The sequence below is a fragment of the Nyctereutes procyonoides genome, unplaced genomic scaffold (assembly GCF_905146905.1).
Source record: "Nyctereutes procyonoides isolate TBG_1078 unplaced genomic scaffold, NYPRO_anot_genome, whole genome shotgun sequence".
NCBI lineage: Eukaryota > Metazoa > Chordata > Mammalia > Carnivora > Canidae > Nyctereutes > Nyctereutes procyonoides.
The window spans coordinates 9,920,655-9,940,908 of NW_026575117.1; positions in this window are offsets into that span (position 1 = coordinate 9,920,655).

Sequence of the window (20,254 nt, forward strand, 5' to 3'; positions counted from 1 at the left end):
TTCCCTATGCTCCAGAGTCATCACTTATGATGGCTTCTTGGGTTTCTGCCTCACTTACTTTCACTACACAATTTAGAATTTAATTATATATGACTTTACATTTTTGGATTCTTATTTCCTAATCTAAACTGCTAATTTGCTAAAGATATGGGCTGCGTTTTGTGCTTCTTCTGAATCCCACTCAAAGCACCTTCTTTTCTGTCTGAATAACTTCACAGTCACTCACTAAATAGGTGCCATGATGATGAAGTCATATTAATTGCTTTTGATGACCTTCCGGATCTTACACATTCAAATGAATGCTTTCCTTGGCAAGTCTGCCACCCGGGAAGGCTACCCGCCTATGCCAATGATGTTATCAATTTTCAAAATAATATTTCAATAACTCTCTCTGCTTGTGTGTCAGGGTCTGACATTTATTGTTGAGTATTTAGCACCTACTCTAATGCAAGACACTGTTTTCAGTGGCTACCACAAAGATTAAAATACAATTTCTGCTCACAGAGAAGAAAAGCTACAGTGATGAGACAAGGCAAAATGTGTTAAGACCTGTAAGTGAGATACAAAGGATTAGTGAGGATCAGAGAAGAAGAGGAAGTAATTTAGAGCTGAGGCTATAGGGTCTCGTGCAATCTCCAATGGCTGTATATCCTTATTCTATCGTTGGTTTGCTCTTAGGACACCAACTAAAAACTACTTGGAATGAAGTGTAGGGAATAAACTAACTGAATGCACTAGGCAATCCGATCTTCAAAAACTGAAGTAGGGGAATAGATCATATTCATAAGAAATGGTTTTAAGGCCAATCTTCAGAAGAAAGGGAGGCCAGATGAGCCAAACAGATATCAAAAGATGTATACCTGCCTGTTATCTAATTCTCAACCATTCATCCCTATACCTCATCTGTACCTCTATTTCCTTATTTGTAGAAGTCAATAACATAGACCAGATCCAAGGTTTCCAGTGGATCTGTGAAAATATCCAGAGGTTATGGACCTTCCCATGAGATGTCACTTGAATGAACAACTCATGGCAATGAAAAGATATTTGAGAATTGCTGGACTTTATAACTGCTGAAGCCCCTTTGAGTGCACACATTCTGCATTCTCCACGCATTTGAATGTCATTGGGTGTCAGAAGACAACTAATTGCCAGGTCTGGATCATTTGTCCCATGACCAAAAAGTCCTGGGGATTCCAAGAGCCCAGGCAGAGCCCTACTTTTCTGTCACTGTCCCTCCTGACACCCTATTTTATTTCCTTCACAGTATTCATACTCTTAAATTACTTATTTGCTTACCTTTGAATTATGTGCTTTCCCCACTAGAATAGAAGATGATCCTTACAAACAACTTGTTTCTTTTGTTAATGGCTATATGTTGGGTAACTAAATCAGTGTCATGTACGTAGTAAACACTCAATATGTCTTTGTGGAAAACAAATGAGTGAGCAAATGAGTCAATTGATTAATTCTTTTTTATGGATAAGGATTTAGGGGGCAGGTCTATGGAAAATGATATAAATTCAGTAAAGATATAGCTGAGCACCTCCTATGCTTTGGTATTGTGCAAGGCACTGAGAGTGGACAGCAAAAGGACCTATCTTTGGTGAACTTACAGTCTATTCAGGGAAACAAAGCAGGAATGCATGAGACAGTATATACAGGAAGAAAAGAATAGAACAGGATGACATGTCAAAGAAGAGTTCAGAGAACTCACCAACAAATGGTGAATTGTTAAGCAGGAAACCACATAATGCGTTAGGCATTCAGAGGAAGGAGAGAAATTCTTATGAGCTGAAGTGACCTAGGGATCTTCAAAGGAGAAAAACAACAGGTTAGAATAGAGAGATGTGAATCAGGGGGTATCCTGGGCCAAGATCCCTGATGGGAAAGAGCAAAGGACAATCTGACTGGACAGAAGGGGAAACTAATATGTTTTCAAATATCTTTCTCGTTTATCTTCTAGCACAATCCTGAAAGAATATTATCTTTATTCCATGGATGAATCAACTTGTCCAGATTCCCAAACGTTAGGGACAGAGCCAGGATTTGGACCCAAATCAGTTTAATTCCCAGGATCATGTTCCTCCTACTCCTCACCACTGACAAGGTGAAGCCTCTGATCTGTGGAAAGCAGAGATGTGTGTGTGTGTGAGTGGGGGGGGGTGGTAAAAAATAAAGATGAAGTTAATTTGTTGTTAGAATATGCTAAGGACCTCAGATGGTACTCTATACTATAAGACAGGTGAAGATATTAAAACTCTTTCCGGAGGAGGGACTCTTTGAAAGTATTCATTTAGAATATTTAATCTGAATAGATTGAAAAGAAAGATAGAAACAAGGAGATTGTGTAGCAGTTACTATAACATCTCTGAGCTGAGGTTCATGGAAATGAAGAGAAGCAACAGGAATAATGGTAGCTCTGAGTTTAAAAATGGGAGAATTATTGGATTGTCATAAGGTGAAGTCAAGAAGAATGCACAACCCTAATGCTGCTGGCCACTGTCCCCTGGCGTGCCCAGTTCCCTTTTGTCATGCCCGTGGTAGCTTCTTCTGATTAGAGTCCCTATCTCAACACATTCACTTCACACACACACATACATGGCTTTTTGCTTATTTGTATTTTGTAGTTTTTCTCTTCAAAACAAATATGAATGATTGTGAAATAAAAAAGCAAACTTAAAAGGGAGAATTTGTTGCTGGTCACTTTTTTGCAAATGATGAAAAGTAAAGAGGCATTTACAATATATCAAGAACAGAAATGAAAAAGAGTTAAGTTCTATATCTAAGATTATATATATATATATATATATATATATATATATATAGTACAAGAGAACTTTTTGGAGAGTTTTAAAAATTTAAGGAATTCTCCTGAACAAGGTTCTGTTATCTTGACTGGGAAGTAACTGAAGTTATGATAGACATTCAGGTAGGAATTAGAAATAATATAAGTACCTGCCTTTTTCTACATCTTTGAAATACTCCAAGACTAAGAGACATGTGCATGTAAAATGCTTTAGTTTTTTTTTTTTTTAGAAATATTTACTGAAGTATCTTTTAAAAGAAAGGAGACTGTTTAAATAGAACAAAAACAAACTTGCATTTTTTTTCTCATACTCCATCTTCACAACTTTCCTACATAGTCTGGCATAATTTTCATTCCATATTGTTCTGATTTTTGGATATCTGGGGATTTAGAAAGGCCAGCTATACTCACTCATATGTTTATATATCCGACATAATCCTCACCATTTTGCACCATAATAATGTGTTTTTGTACCTGTTTCCCTAGAATACTGTGGATATTGGAAAAGAGAGTTTGTGTCCCTGATGCCTTGAATAAATAAGATGCTCAATCAATGAGGTTAATGAACTAATAGATTTATGTAAGGTAAATCATGCTGTGAGATTTTATTGCTTAAGAATTAATAATGTCGGGGCACCTGGGTGGTTCAGTGATTGAGCGTCTGACTTTGGCTCAGGTCATAATCCCAGGGTGCTGGGATTGATTCCCACATAGGGCTCCCAGCAGGGAGCCTGCTTCTCCCTCTGTGTATGTCTCTGCCTCTCTCTGTGTCTCTTATGAATAAATAAATAAAATCGTTTTTTAAAAGGATTAATAATGTTGAACTACTTTTGGAAAGAAAATTCATTTTTATTTCTTATATAAGAACTGGTAAAATGTGAATGTTCTTGAAAGAAGAAAACATTGAATATCTCAAAGATAATTTCCACCACTGGCTTATTCTCAGGGAAATTAGAACATTTTCGAATAAAGAATCTCATAGGTTCATGAAATCCCTTCTTTCTTATTCTATAAATCTCTTTTCCATCTCTTCATTGGCAACAAGTTACCATTTTGGTTTTAAAATATTAAAACTGGAGAGGGGAATTTTATATTAATAATAACCATTATATTCACAGGATAGTCATACTCCTTCATGTTAAGTGCCCTGAATGATAAAAGATAACTCACATTTCCCCTATGATTATATTCATATATACTAGAGGATATGTATATGAAATTCTATCATCTATCTATCTATCCATCCATCCAGTATTGCATATCTATGTATAGTTTCATATGTATATAGTTTTTTTACTACATACTGATTTATCTTGACTATGTATATAATAACATTATATAATATAATTTAAATGACACTTTGAACTGAAGTAAATGAATATTTTGGGGAAAATGGTGGGTAGGGACATCTTTTTCCCTTTGGCCACTTTGGACCATTGATACATTTTGCACATGTGCTCTTGTCTTCATGTTTTCCCATCCACATGTAGTCTAGCTCAAGAAAGAGCAACACCCTGCTGTGGGTAGGGAGCCAACCTTGCAGTCAGATGTTCCTGGGCTTGAGCTGCTCGCACCCCACTGCTTAGAGGTTATGAGTCCTTGGACAAATCACTTCACTTTTTTGATTTGCACCCTCGCCATGGGTCCAACGCAAATAATGCTCCACCCACATCTTCACCTGAGTTGCCTATTACGCTTGCAATGAATCTCAGGAATACTAGTATGCACGCTCTCACATTCTCACACCCAAATCTCTCAACAATATACAGAAATCTCTTTGAATCCATTACTTCATATCATGCTTTAAAAAACAAACGAACAAACAAACAAAAACTCAACCAACCAACCAACCAACCCACTAACCAACCAAACAAAAAACCTTCCCTTACAGGTTCCAAAACCATACATATATGACAAGGCATAGTCCATATTATTAATATGTAATGACTGATCACAGCATTTGCTCATTCTGGTAGGTTGAATCTCACGTTGGCTGCCTCCAACTGGCTATCTGTTGAAACACTTTATGCTTTTCTAAGGGTGAATCCAGAGTGCACTGAGTAATGCATAATAAAATTAGTTTTGGGAGAAAGGAACCAAGTTTAAAAGAAAAAAAAAAAGAGGGGACAGATAAGCACAGTAAAATAATCTCCAATGACTTCATTGTGAAGTAATGACTTTTACCAAATAACTGCATTGTAGTTTTATCTTTCCAACCAAGATTGTGTTAATGCTCTAAAATTAAATCTCTTGTGAAAGTTATCTGGAATTTCTCAACAAGTTTTTAAAGGGGTTTTATTTTTTCATTGGAGGTCATGCCTCAAGAATTTGTAGGAATTCCGCCTGGAAAGTAATAATCAGTGGAAACTGGCAGTCAAAGCTAATTTATATTACTCTTCCAGATAAAAATTCCTTCCGTCTTAGACCTGCATTTCAAAAAAGATTATTATCACTCTGGAGAGAATACATCAGTGTAGAAAAAAGAAAGAATGACCTCAAAGATGTCTTTGCTGCCTCTGTGCAACTCCAGGTCTGCTTCTTTTTAAAACTCCCTTTTTAATCCTCTCTTTTGAAATGTTTTGAGGCTATTCAAAGAAAGAGTATGTCAGAGGCATGCTTGAGGAGAACTCTCGAAATGATGTTCCCTAATTTGCCTGCCGTGGGAGTTCATGACACGTCTTGGGTGGTGGGAAAAGGAGGACAGAAGCAGGAAATGTGGGGGAGAGAGCCCTTCGGCAACTGGACCAAGAGGAGGAAGGTGTTTTTTATATGGCAGTATATTCTCACTCCCTCAGTAGCTACAGGGATTAGTTTTGCCCCCATCAGACTCTTCGCTCCTCCTTTAGCTGTTTGTGTTTTCATATACATGACACATTCATGGCGGAGCATGCTTCATGGAAAAGCCTTGGCTATTTTTAATGACAGACCTAAATTTAAACCTCAGGTCCTTCACTTACTACCTTCTCCATTTACATGTTGTTTAAACTCTCTAAGCTTCGGTCTCCACACCTATAAAACTCATAGAATATTTAGGAGTCAACTAAATGTCATATGTAAAATCCTTTAGCTTGGCACTTAGTACCAAACAGAATTTTGCTGAGAAAACAAATGAATAAATATTAGTTCCTTTACCCTTTCTATCCTTGGGTTATTAACCCAATGTGGATAGCCTGGAGTCTACTCAACAATTTGATCAACGAGGTACAAAAACACTACCACTCTCTTTGGTGGTTCTGAAAATTGAAGCCACCAGATATTTTTGAATCAATGTCAACTACAACCCATAAAAGAGATATGCCAAATCATGATTTACATGAATAGAGTAAGCCTTCAGAAGCCCCAACCATTTCTCAAGATGAGGAGCCTATCCCTAGGAGGCTAAGAATAACTTTTAAAGGCCATTTTTTATTCATAAAATTTCAATCTGAGATACTGCCAAAAACATACAGGGCCTCAAAACCAAAAAGGCCTCTTCACCCTAGATACGTGTAATGAATGGGTCAGACCCACCCACCTTCCAGCGTTCAACGGACCAAAACTGAACAGAGGAAGCATTCCATTTACTAAGAATTCAATCACTCTTATTGAAATATTTCAGCAGTCGAACTGAAATCTGCTAGCATCATAAATACAATTTGTACAATTCCAAAAAGCATATATTTGGGACAAGGCCATTGTTAATCCTATGTGGTTTTTCGGTGGGTAGGTAATTCTTTAACAGTAGAAACAGAAGACAGATTTGCTTCCAATTGTGAGCTCATTCCTAAGGTCACAACTGAAAGCCGAAAGAGAAACAGAGTCCAAAATAAACATCAGTTTGGACTATAAAGCATTTCTCTCTGAGGGTGCCCAGGTTTATATGAAGGAATTCCACCTCAAACAAGGAGAAATTTAACTCACTTTTCCCAGTTATTAGTGGGCACGTCTAATGTCTGCCTGTTCACGCTGATCCACTCCCCAACCTCAAATCCATTTTCCTAAGACCCTGGCTTAAGAACCACATGAACCCAGAGTTCTTCTAACTCCTTGCACTTTTGTTGCTCTAGAGGGGTAAAAAATAGAGTTATAAACTATCTGTAGGAACAGTCACTAACATGGTTGGCCAGAAAAGCTCAGCAAGGGAGCCAAAAAGTTTAATTTGTTGTAACCTATGATTTCTTAGTAAATATTAGCTAATGTTAGAAGTATGCATGGATTTACTTCCCTAGGCTGTTTGAACCTTTTAAATCATAATTTTTTAAAACAAAAAAATTAAGTAAGACCTTCAAAAGTGACTCATAAAGGAAGGGTGTTTGGTTTGCTTCCCTCACCTCCTCCAAGCTACCCGTCTTCAGACTGATGTTTTTCTTTCATGAGCTTGTCCCCTTCACTTATGTGCCTGGTTGATGGATAATTCCCTCTGCAGGTGCCTCTAAGATCCTGAGTACTTAACCCTTTGGTTAAGTAACCAACTGCCGTGCACCAAGACACTCACCTTGCTGGCTGCTCCTTAACCTCGGTCATGACTGCCAACTGGATGCCCAATCACGCCAAGATTGAAGACTTTACCCACGTGCAGACTCCCAGGGGCTCTTCACAGACTCAGGACTGGGACATGAACCAGAAACCTACGTGTCTCCTAGCCACAAAAAGCATCCTCCTGGCCCAAGCTACAGAAGCTCAGCTGATCTGGAAAAAGCTATCTGTGTGGAGTGAATTCTTAGAAGTTATTATTTCTTCATGACAGGCTCATTTACCTATTCGTGTGTTTTCTGAATGCCAGATGCCAATTTCTTTGCATTTCAAGGACACAAAGCTACTTTAGAAATTAGCAGATTTTCACCATGAGTCACATTAATCTATTATTTATCAGATATTGACTTCAACACCTATATGCCAATTGGAGAAATGAGGGAAAGGGCACACTAAAAAAGAGGTGAAAGCAATTTTAAAAGCACTCTGATAGAGTGCAGAAAATGAGTCAGTCTGTGTGGCTGGAGCTCAGTATCCATTTACCAGAGAAAAAGAATTATCACTGGGGACCGGCAAATGGGAATTTTGGGGGAGGTCCTGAGAAGACCCATTGCAAAGATCTTCCAAATGCCATGGGTTTGGGGCTGATTCTGTAAACCAAAAGAGAACTAAAAGAAGCACATGAGGGATCCCTGGGTGGCGCAGCGGTTTGGCGCCTGCCTTTGGCCCACGGCGCGGTCCTGGAGACCCAGGATCGAATCCCACGTCGGGCTCCCGGTGCACGGAGCCTGCTTCTCCCTCTGCCTGTGTCTCTGCCTCTCTCTCTCTCTCTCTCTCTGTGACTATCATAAATAAATAAAAATTTAAAAAAAAAATTATTAAAAAAAAAAAAAAAAGAAGCACATGATAAGATTTGTGATATGCAATTACAGTGTCATGTGCAGTTTAGAGAATAACTAGGGAGGAGGGATAGACCAAAGGCAAAGAAGCTAGTAGAAAGGCTCTGGCAGTGGGGAGGCCCTGAAATAAAACAGTGAAGACAAGGTGAAGACAATGGAACTTAAAGGAGATAAATACAGCTGCCTCTTTGGGTGCAGCCATATTTTCTGCTAATGAATGTTGATTAAAACCGAATGTCTCAAACCTGGGAGGTTGTGAATCTCTTTTAAATCCCAAATTTATAACTGTGGGTGGGGATTTTTATGGTAACTCTCTTTACTAATGTATGGCATCAAAGCTAAATCCAAATAGTACCAAATCAAAAAATTCACAATGCTATTCTTGTGTGGGAGAAGGGGGCAGGAGTATAAAGATGAAAAGTTACAATCCTTGCCCTTAGAGATTTCATAAACTAGTTCAATGATTCTCAGTGGTTACTTGCTGTGAACAACTGTGAAGTGAGCCATAATTAAATTTTTTGAAGGATAATGTAAGGCAGCGTATGCTTTTAGTAGCAATGATGATAAACTTTATAATGAGAGTTAACACATTTTGAGCACCTTCTTTAGGAAAAGGAGCTATTTCCTTCACTCTTATGAAATAAGCTATGGGGGGATGGATAACTTAAGAAACTGAGCTGCAATCACAGAGCTGTAAGTGAAAGGATGAGCGTGAACTCACAGATCTGTGGCGAACACTGTAATGTGCTGCCCAGAACTTCCTTTAGGACCAATGAAGGCACTCATTTCTCTGAAAGTAGGGAAGGAAAGTTGGGTGCTCATGATTCCTTGTCTCTCCAGGACTTGTCCTAGGCTGCAAGAAGCTGCCTCACTTAAGATGTAGCCTGGTGGTGGTGGTGGTGGTGGGGGGTGTACAATCGCCTCGATTGAAAAACTAGAAAAATCATCCCTACTTCAGAGCTTCCAGAAGGATTGGCCGAAGCCTCTATAATGACTGCATTGCAGTTCAATGTCTCCCTTCATACAATATTCCTTTTTTTCCCTTCTTTAAAGATATTGATCTGTTGAGCAGTCTTTAAAACACTTCTTTGTACCCTGAGAACCTGAACTGGGAGAGAGCTTGGCTCCAGTGTCTGTGTGCTTAAGTACCAAGGCATAGAGTAGAAGACCTTACAAAAAATTTCAACCAGATGTGAAGGAGGGTATTTGAACGAGATTTTGGAAGACAAAGATTAGGTGCTTCAGGCACAAGGAATAATGGGAAGAAAGGAAAGTATACTTGAGGAACAATGACTAGATGAGTCTAAGAGTAGGGGGTTCAGGTAGTTATTAGGGGTAAGCAGTGGAGGATTGTGCTCAGACTGCTTCTCATTGGGAGCTTCTTTCTTGTTCTCTTCTTGATGAAGAGCAGGAGATTGGTATGATGAAAACACTATTTTAAGGAAATAAGTCAAGCATCTGGGGACAGATGGACTAGAATGGTAGGACCAGATACAGGTGACATTTTATGTTAGAAAGCCATAAGGGTTCTTGGCTAACTCGATAAAGGAAGCTAGGGAGAAGTAAAAGTCATGGAGACTTGGAAGCTTCACATCTGGGTGAAAGAGAGAGAAGCAGGTGTCCTTCTAGAGAAATGTTACATGTTTGCCCTCTCTGGGACATTAGTGTTAGAGTTAATATAGATGTAAATGGCTGAGTTCGAGGAACATCTTCCTCCTATCAAATGGTTCACCAGAATTCTTCTCTTTCATGAAATGTTATTTGATTAACCTTTTCCAGCAAATTCTCCATTTTAGTGGTGGCTGATAAAAGGAAGACGTTGAGAAAATAGTTGAGCTGTTTAGGGAATAATCTGCAGTTTGGGTATTTCCCCAAGAATTAGTGTCACAGAGCACGCTGCTCCGTGCCAGGCACGGGATATGTGAAGATTGAATAGGCTCAGAGGACAAGACAGAAAAGTGGTGGTGACTTCAGGAATTGCAAAGCAAGTTTTGATCCCTTTGCCCAAGGGCATCTTTTCTGTGCTTTAAACTTTAGGTTCTGGACAGCCTGGGTGGCTCAGTGGTTTAGCGCCGCCTTCAGCCCAGGGTGTGATCCTGGAGACCCAGGATTGAGTCCCACGTCAGGCTCCCTGCATGGAGCCTGCTTCTCCCTCTGCCTGTATCTCTGCTTCTCTCTCTCTCTCTCTCTCTCATGAATAAATAAATAAAATCTTAAAAAAAATAAACCTTAGGTTCTTATGAACCACACAGATGTCGTATTTAAAACGCAATCTTCTTCAATAGGTATAGTTTTATTCTGAAGTATGGTATGTTAAGACACCCAAGATATTAGTTTCTGTGTATGCACATGCCTAGTGGCTCAGGCATGAGCAGTTACAATTCACGTGGGGAAATCAAATAGGACAAATATACAAAAACACTGTTTTGTGTTTTGTCATCAGCCTTTCAAAGACAAGTTCTTTCTGGCTTTCAGCCATAGGAAACAAGATGTTTTATTTCAATGTGAATTCCTGATTCTATATTTAAATAAAATAGCAAAACATGTGACAGATGAGGAAAACAATGGCTCCAAGGATGTGATCCCACTAAATTGCAGAATTGGGGGAAAGGAGAGAGATCAGGGGAAAGAGACTCTATTTTCAACTATGAGCCAGGGTGTAATAATTAAAATTGTAAGTTTGGATAGCAGGATTGTTTTTTTCCCAATCTCTTTTATGTAATATCATAATCAACCCATTGTTTGGCAGACCCTCTACCTTCCTATTTTTGCTCTCTTCCACCTCATCTGTTTCTTTCTTTTCAACTTTCATGCAGTTTGCTAAGATCAGAAATGTCAAAACTCTGTGGAGAACAGCTGTTCTCATCTCTGGCTCCTCTGTTGAGGAAATGCTCAGATTCTCCTAAAGGCACTGTCTCCTATGAGCTGTAAACTATCAGATGTAAACTAGGAGACTGACTTTTTTTTTATAGTCTGAGAAATAAATGGTCAGAGGCAATGGGCCTAAATACCTTCATCACTGAACTTATAATATAGAAATTATTGGGAGCCAGAGCTCAAGGAGTCCCTTTGCAGTGGGCCCCTGGGATTTAACAAGATATTAACAACTCAGGCCTTCTGGGTAGAGTCAGAGAAGACTGGGTGACCCTCACCCCTGGAAGCCTCCTTTGAAACCCCATCTGCAGCTCTAGATCAAACGATGGGTGCCCAGGAAACTTCACTTCTTTTTCCCAGCATGCAAATATAAAATACATATTTTTATAATAACTTCCTTATGTAATCCCCATCCCTCAGTAGATGAGGAGAGAGGATGTACCTTATTCAGCATTGCAGCCACTCTGGCTGTGTACAGCACATTTAAAGTGCTCAGTGAATATCCTAATGATGCAGTTTTTAAATCAAGCTGGATGCAGCTAGGAGAGAGTTAGAAGGTGTGAATGCTGGGGAAATGAAGAGGGCAGAGGGGTCTACTCTGAATTTCAGGCTTGGGGATATGAGAGAAGGATGCCCTCCAGGCTCCCAGGGCACCAGCACGGGGAAGGTAGAGACAGTGCCCCAGGGGTGTTGCTCAGACAGGCAGAAGGAGTGCTCAAGTTCAGCAATTCCTAAACCACTTCACTGGCTTTCAAGTAGTGTGAGTAGGGCTTAGTGATTCCTACTTGGTCCCAATGGGACACGTGCCATTGTTGAGAATCTGGGACCACCAGAAGGGTGGTTAGTAGAAAAGTCTTCCCTGATGGAAGACTTGAGGGCAGACTAGTTGGACTGGGGACAAAATGAAGTCACACCAAGACTTCAGGAGGCCTGCACTGCTGGGACAGGTGAAGAGGTCAGTAAGGAGGAGACTGCATCCCATTTAGCTCAGATTTGGGGGTCAGGGAGCAGCAGCAGAAGATGGTGTCAGGAGAGACGAGGGTGTTGCCATAGTACCTAAGGAGCAAGAGACCAGTTCCTGAGCCCATGCAGGCTTCCAGCACACACGCACACACCTTCTTACCTAGAGCCAGGAGAATGGGAAGAAATGTGTTCAGAAGTATCTGAGCTATAAAAACTATTTCAATTATTATATTCAACTATAACTATTCCTGGAAAAAAAAACAAGCAAACTTATTTTGAGGGAAGGCTTTATTCTCCAACCCTGCTAACAGTGGATGGAGCCTTTCGATGGCAGTGAGAACATTTTACTACAATAGAAAGAAGCTGCATTTTCCCTACGCATATAAGTGGGATGGGAGGACATTTCAACTCTGCAACAGATATGTTTAATTTTTAATCTAATTATATAAAAGAAAAAGACTTGGCTGAAGTTGGAACCTAAATAGAGTTAAGCGGCTAGGAGGAAACACTTATCTTTGAGTAGAGGTATGATGATAATTTAACATCATCACCTCAAGTGCTACCAAGGGTTGGGAGATTTGATGAAGCCTGGATATTAGGTATTAGGGAAGAAACAGGTTAATGCTTAACCCATGAAACATAATAAGAATTATTAATGTCCTCAGAGAACACTCACTTGGGAAGTCAAATGATAAATGTTCCTGACTGTACAATGTAGAGAAGATTGAGACCTGGCACTCATTTTGACATATTTGTATGCTGCTTGCTTCTTGCACCTCCAAAGAATCCAAACAAATAAACAAAAATAAATATTTTCCTCCACATTTAATAGAATCCAGAAGACTGAAATACAAAATGGCAATATCTGGATTAGAGATATTCTGGCCTTGTATAAGGTACTGAGAATCTATTAAATACATAAAGATTATTTGAGTATTTTCCCTTTTCTCATTTTTTTCTGATGAGATGATATTTATTAATAAATCTGATGATTTATTAATGATGATACATTAATAATATATTAGATACAATTATCTAGTACTTACTATATGCCAGGACCGTTTTGAGCATTTTATACATGTTTACTTAGTTGGCCAACAACTCTATAAAGTAGGTGCTATTTAACTCTCCAGATTACAGATAAGGTAACAAAGAAAATGATCGTAAGCAGCTTGATTCTATAGCCAGTGAGTATTGTAGGTGGAATTTGATGTCATGTTTTCTACCATAGACTGTGCGCTTAACTCCTATACCATAATGCCCTGAGAATAGAGCAAATCCAGCAAAACTTTGTCAGTACCTACCATGTGCAAGATGCTCTGGAGAATACAAAAATAACTCACAGTTATGGTCACAGGTAAGATGCAAGCTCTAGAAGCAAACACTCTGGAAAGAAGAATAAAATATATGTATAAATGACATGGTACAACAGAGAACCAAATGTGCAATAATTTGTCTTCTTCCTCTTCCTCTTCTTTTCCTCTCCTTCTTTTTTTTCTTCTTCTCCTCCTCCTCCATCCTCTTTTACTTCTTCTTCTTCTTCTTCTTCTTCTTCTTCTTCTTCTTCTTCTTCTTCTTCTTTCTTCTTCTTCTTCTTCTCCTCTCCTTTCTTCTTTTTCTTCTGCTTCTTCTCCTCCACCTCCTTTTTCTTTTTTTCCTTCCTTTCCTTCTCCTCCTTCTTTTTTTTTTTTTGAGCATAAGAACCAGTGCACCACATTTGAGTATTTTGATGAGTTTTAGCAAGAAAGCAAGGTGACTTGTTGTTTCTCCTTGGTAGATGTCTCTGAACCATTTGGCATTTGAGAAGCAGAGCCAAACTTACCTGTAGCTCTTCCTGAGCCTCAAAGGTCTCAGGCATGGAGGATTCTGGATCAGTGATATTGGCCACAAGATGTTATTTCTCCTTCCATTAAAGAAGAGTTGATAAGTAGACATATTCCTTTAAAGTGAAGTAGGTTGGCCAAGTGACTTCGGGATCAGAGGGACTTGCTTGGCTTTAAACCTCAGATTGGTCCCTTAATTATGTCATCTTAGGAATGTTTATATAACTTTTCTGAACCACAGTTTTTCATTCATAAAGTGATTATGACATGAGTTACTGTGGGATGTAAGGAAAAAAATGCACTTGAAAGCTCTTGACAACACCAAGAACTTGAGAAAAAGAAAAACAGCAAGGACAGAATGGGAATGAGGACTGAGAATGCTTCTTCACTTGAACCAAAGACTTCATGCGACACAGTACTTCTTGCCGGCCATTTCCTACATTCTACAGACTATTGGCTAATAGATTTTTTTTTTTTTTTGCATGCGATACATTATTTTCTGGAACTAGCTTCTTTGCCCTGTATTCTCTGCTATTAATCTGCAAGGTCCTTACGCGCAAGGATTGTGCATTCTGTTTCTTTTATTTTCTCTTCCCCTTGTACCTAATAAAATCTCTCCCTACAGAGCCTGCATTTTGTGATAAAGACGTAAATGCCTGGCACTCAACAATTCATAGCCCTAAACGCTGTGTGTTACAATTTACAGAATGATTTTACGTGTATCACTTTATTTGATATCACCATACCTCTCCTGGGCTTTCTTCCCTCTTGGATTTCTGTGACTGGGCAGGCAGTGGACAGACCAAGTTAGGATCAGGTGTCAGCATTAAGCATGGACTCTGATACTTATCGGTTTTTCTTTGCCACCTCCTTCTTGTCTCTAACCTTATGCCCTCAGAAATGGATCTCAATTTCACACCCTTGGGTCCTGTACCTCCAAATGAGGGTTCAAACAGTCAAGGAAAATGAAGGGCTAGCATGTGCCAGCAGTCTCATGCTCCCTCTCTGGAAGGAGGGAGCTTACGTTTATCACCCAGACTCTTTTAGGCATTAACATTTTCCAACCAATGTAAGCAGAATGATTTAAATGAGGGTGTGCTTAATGGCATTTCATGATAATTGCAATATTTTAAAAGCCTATGTGGATTTTAAAGCTTAATTCTACCAAATATTTCACAAATTAGAGTGAATCTGATTTTTAAAGTCTTATCTGGAAACCAATTGCACTGGCATCTGCTTAGCATGGGAAGTAATTCCGAAAAACTCTTCTGTACACCAGTTAGTTCTGTTAAAATAGTCATTTATGTCCAGGGGAGACCAGAAGGTCTGGGAAGCAGGTGCTTATTCTTCTTCATCTTTATCACTGTATCCGAGATTACTGGTGTTCTCAGATACAAAAGCTGAGGCCAGTAGCCTGTCTGTAGAAGTTCTGAAGTCAGACATCCCAGCCCCACACATCAGCGAGCAAAATTCACTGAGCAAACTCGTTGTAGGTGTTTTGCTGTTGTGTCCTGCCATTCAACTGAAAAGATGATAAGGTGTGTTTTTCTCTCATTTTGTGTCCTCCTTCCTTACCATCTCCTAACTTCAATTCTTTTGCAGATTTATTTAGTAAAGCAGGTGAATGGGGAAAAGGTGGAAGGAAACCATTACAGGGCAGGGTCCAAAAGCAGAGAGGGGTGGGCCGTGAAGATCTAGATGAAAAGCCAGAAGTGCTACACAGAGGACAGCAAAGCCTCTCAGAGCAAAAGACATCAGCTGTTTTCCTGGAGCTGAATGTTGTCTGAGCAGAGAAAGTAACGTTAAGTTTTTCTGAAGTCACAATGGAGCTCTACTTTTTGACGGCGGGGTGTGTGTGTGTGTGTGGGGGGGAGGTTGTTGCATGACTTGTTCTGATCCATGCAGCAGAGGTGACACTGCCCAGTCTGTGTTGTATGAAGGTCTGGCAACTTTGTTTTCACTCAGATGGAGAGAAACTCCTCAGGTACAGTACATTGTGCAGAAGGAAGCTGTGAAAGTCAGAGAGGGCGTTTTAAGCAAAAAACACCTTTCAATTTTTTTTTTTCTTAGCCTCTTTGATGGACTTTAGCAAGCCAGGAATATGAAACCAATTGTTTACATATAATTTGAACAAAAAGAAGATGTCGCTTGTTTGGAAAGTTTACACTGAGTTTGGTTCTAATTAGAGCTGAAGTTCAGCTGGTGTTAGCTTGTTAAGACATTAAAATACGTCCTTGCCAATTGGTATATAGCTCCCATCTCTAGTGCCTCAAATGACTTCCAGGCCTTAGGATCCCCAGTGTGTCATTTCAAGTGAGGTCATTAGCTAGAGGTCTCATACATCAGCTCCCCTTACCTGCTCCTTAGTGCAAGAGAAGCACCTCAGGGAGGAGTATAGACAGCCTAGTGGGCAAATTCCCGGTGGACACCTAGCCCCTTGAGCTTCCACTGCCTGACTACTTGTGAGACAGGAGTCTTCCAAGTGCATTCTGTTGGTTGGTTTCTATTTGTGTGGATCTATCTGTATTTGCTACCTATTTGTCTATCTTATTTATCTATAATCAATCTATCTACCTCTCTATCAAGAGAAAGAGAGGAAATTCACATACCATAAAATTGGCCATTTTATTTAATTTTTAGGTGTCTTTTTTTTAAGAGGAGAGAGAAATAGAGAGAATCTTAAGGCATGGGTCTTGATCTTATGGTCCTGACATCATAACCTGAGTGGAAATCAAGAGTTGGACGCTTAATCAACTGAGCCATCCAGGCACCTCCCAAATTGGCCATTTTAAAGTGTATACATCAGTGATATTTAGTACATTCATTCAGTGTTATGCAATCACCAGATCTATCTAGCTCCAAAATAATTCTTCACCCAAAGAAAACCCATATCCAGTCAGTAGTCACTGCCCATTACATTCTCTCCCCGTTACCTAGAAGCCACCAATCCATTTCCTGTCCATGGGGACTTGCCTGTTCTAGATATTTCAGATAAATGGAATTATACAGTCTGTGGCCTTTTTGTCTGACTCCTTTCACTTAGCATGTTTTCAAGGCTCATCCATGTTGTAGCAGGTATTAACACTCCATTCCTTTTTGTTGCTGAATAAATCCAGTAACCAAGCTGTCTGGTTTCCAATCCAGACCAAACTGTCTGGATTCCAACATCCACTCCCTTATGTGGGCCAACTGTGGGCCAAGGTTAGGTCTTTGATATCAATTTTCCCATCTATAAAACAGAGACTAGAATAGTCCTTACCCTATGGATTGTTGTGAAACCAAGTCAGTTAAAATATAAAAAACATTCAGAACAGTGCTGAACATGTATTTTAGTACATGCAATAATTGCTTGTTATTCATTCCTGTGAACAGGATGAAAGAGACAGCATGTCCTTTGGAATTGTCTCCTCTCCAGGGGCTCTGATAACCAAGCCTCCTGATCCCTAAGCCATGAGAGCAATTTTATTCTGAGTCTCCATTACCTGACAAGTGCCCAGACACAGAGTGTGTATGTTACTCACTGCACTGTCACTCTTCTGGGGGGATCCCTGGGTGGCTTAGCAGTTAAGCTCATGCCTTCAGCCCAGGGCATGATCCTGGAGTCCTGGGATTGCATGGAGCCTGCTTCTCCCTCTGCCAGTGTCTCTCATGAGTAAATAAATAAAATCTTTTTTTTTAAAGAAAATATACAGGGATGTATAAGGTAAGTTGACGCTTATACTATCCCACCATTTCCAATAAACATTCTTCCCTCTCCTCTGCCCAGAAGCTATAAAGGCAATTTTCTTTTTTTTTTTTAATAATAAATTTATTTTTTATTGGTGTTCAATTTGCCAACATACAGAATAACACCCAGTGCTCATCCCGTCAAGTGCTCCCCTCAGTGCCCGTCATCCATTCACCCCCCCTCCCCGCCCTCCTCCCCTTCCACCACCCCTATTTCGTTTCCCAGAGTTAGGAGTCTTCATGTTCTGTCTCCCTTTCTGATATTTCCTACCCGTTTCTTCTCCCTTCCCTTCTATTCCCTTTCACTATTATTTATTCAATCACTACAAAAAGTCTTTCTTAAAAAGTTGTGTTTTGATTTTGAACTATTGGATCATTAATTTTATTTTATTTATTTTTTTAAAAAATTTTATTTATTTATGATAGAGAGAGAGAGAGAGGCAGAGACATAGGCAGAGAGAGAAGCAGGCTCCATGCACCGGGAGCCCGATGTGGGACTCGATCCGGGGTCTCCAGGATTGCGCCCGGGGCCAAAGGCAGGCGCTAAACCGCTGCGCCACCCAGGGATCCCATTAATTTTATTTTAATCAGAGTAATCAATGTAGAATTTAAAATTCAAATAGCACCAGACAACTAATAATGAAAAATGGATGTTTCCACTTCCCATCCTTTTCTATACCTGAGTCCGGCTCATGGAAGCAAAAACCACTGCTCTGTTTCTTCTTTGCCTTTAACTCCATGATTTAAAATAATGAAAATAAAATAAAATAAAATAATGTGCATGCAATGCTGTTTTTCCACTGATCATTTTAGATACGGATTTTGAGGATCTAGATCTGTCTTTTAGCTTTCCTCAACTCTATCTCTTAACCAAGTTGTCCTTTGGTATAAGTATTACCTTATCAACAGTTAGAGTTACCCCTCACAAATGACTGGCAAGAGTATGCCCTGTTGTCCCTTCCTGGGTCCTGGAACCAGACTCAGGAACTAGACTGCCAGGTGCCTGAGGTTGTAATCTCAGCTCTGTTATTTACCAGATGGGTAACATTGGGCAAATAACTCATCTTTTGTTACCCTGTATTAACGATTTTCCAAACATCCCAACACCTCTGCTGCAAGCCTATCAATAATGGATTTGCTCAAAATGATCCATGCCATTTCCTCGCTGCTCACCTCTTCCTTAGTGCCTCACTTGCTCTCCTTGTGCTACAGGCAGGTCACTTGCTGGACCTGCTCTGTAGGCATCCTGGAGCTTCTTTCCAGCTCTCTCCTATGCTAGGGAGTAATTTCATCAGCTTCTTTCTTGGTTTACTCTGCTGTTTGGCTGGAGCATTTTCACTGATAGCTTCCTAAGAAAGAATACAATGGAAAGTCTTTTTTTTTTTTTCCCCACATTTCCTGCTTGACAAAATTATTTTAAATAGCAAATGTTTTATCCTTATGAGAGATAGATAGTTCGGAAGGAAATAGAATTCTAAGTTGAAAAATATTGTCACTCAGAACTTCGCAGGCTTTGTTTCACTGTCTTCTGAGGTTCAGTTGCCCTTATGAAACTAAAGATCATTACTGCATATTTGACTGTTTTCCTCCTCTCTTGTGGAAGCTTGTAGATCTCTTTTAGATTTTAAGTGTTCTCAATTTTACTATGACCTTACCTGAGGTCTTGTCTTTTTTTCACTCATTTCACAAGCTACTTCCATGTGCCTTTTCAATAGGGAGACTCTTAAGTTTCAGTTCTAGAAATTTAAAAAATTGCTTCTTTGATAGTATCTTCCCTTCAGTTTTTTCTTTTCTCTTTATGGAACTCTTAATTATTAGCTGCTAAACTCTGGACATGAGTATTTTTTATCTTTTCTCTCCCTTTCCCTTTTAAAAGAAAATTTTTGTTGTACTTTGAGACTTCCTTGATCCTTACAATGTTCTACTTAATTTTTTAATTTCAGTTTTTGTATTTAATCAATGAGAATTCTTTCTTGTTCTTTGACATCTTTTCCATAGTGACCTGTATGTATTATGGACTCATTTTTTTTTACATCTTCAATGATTTATTACAGATTTTTTTAAAGTTTACTTTGAATTTCTGCATTGACTCTGATCCATCTAGGTCTATTGGAGTTTTATTTGTTTATTTTGTTGGTTTTGGTCTCTATGTCTATGGTGCACATTTTTCTCAAGTGCCTCTTGTCTTTTCATGTAAATCTAGCAGTGATGGACTGCACGAGGAGAGGTGGTGACTGACAGGGTCACTGTACGTCCTTGGTGGGGGGATGATCTATCCTTTCCATTGAGGAGCCCAGAATGTTTATCTAGAGACTTTTCTTCTGTGGGCATTCAGAAAAAAAATCAACTTCTGCCAGAAATGGGGTGAGAGGGTCGATGTGGAGGGAACAGCATGAGTTTGACAACTGAGAAACCTATAAACCCTAGAAGTGGGTAGAGAAAGAGAAACTGAGGGAAGGCCATTCCTAGACTCCTGTTTTTCTGGTGCCCCCTATTAAAAGCCTTTCATGTTTGGTTTCTCCAGAGTATAATTCTCTGGTCCCATCCATCCATCCTTCCATCCATCCATCCTTGTGTGTGTGTGTGTGTGTGTGTGTGTGTTATAGGAAGGGTAGTTTAATAGTGGCTACATGATTGTATGGGCTACGGGCAGAAAGTGGGATCCAAACCTTCCCCTGAGCTCCATCCTCTGTTCAACCTAGATCCTT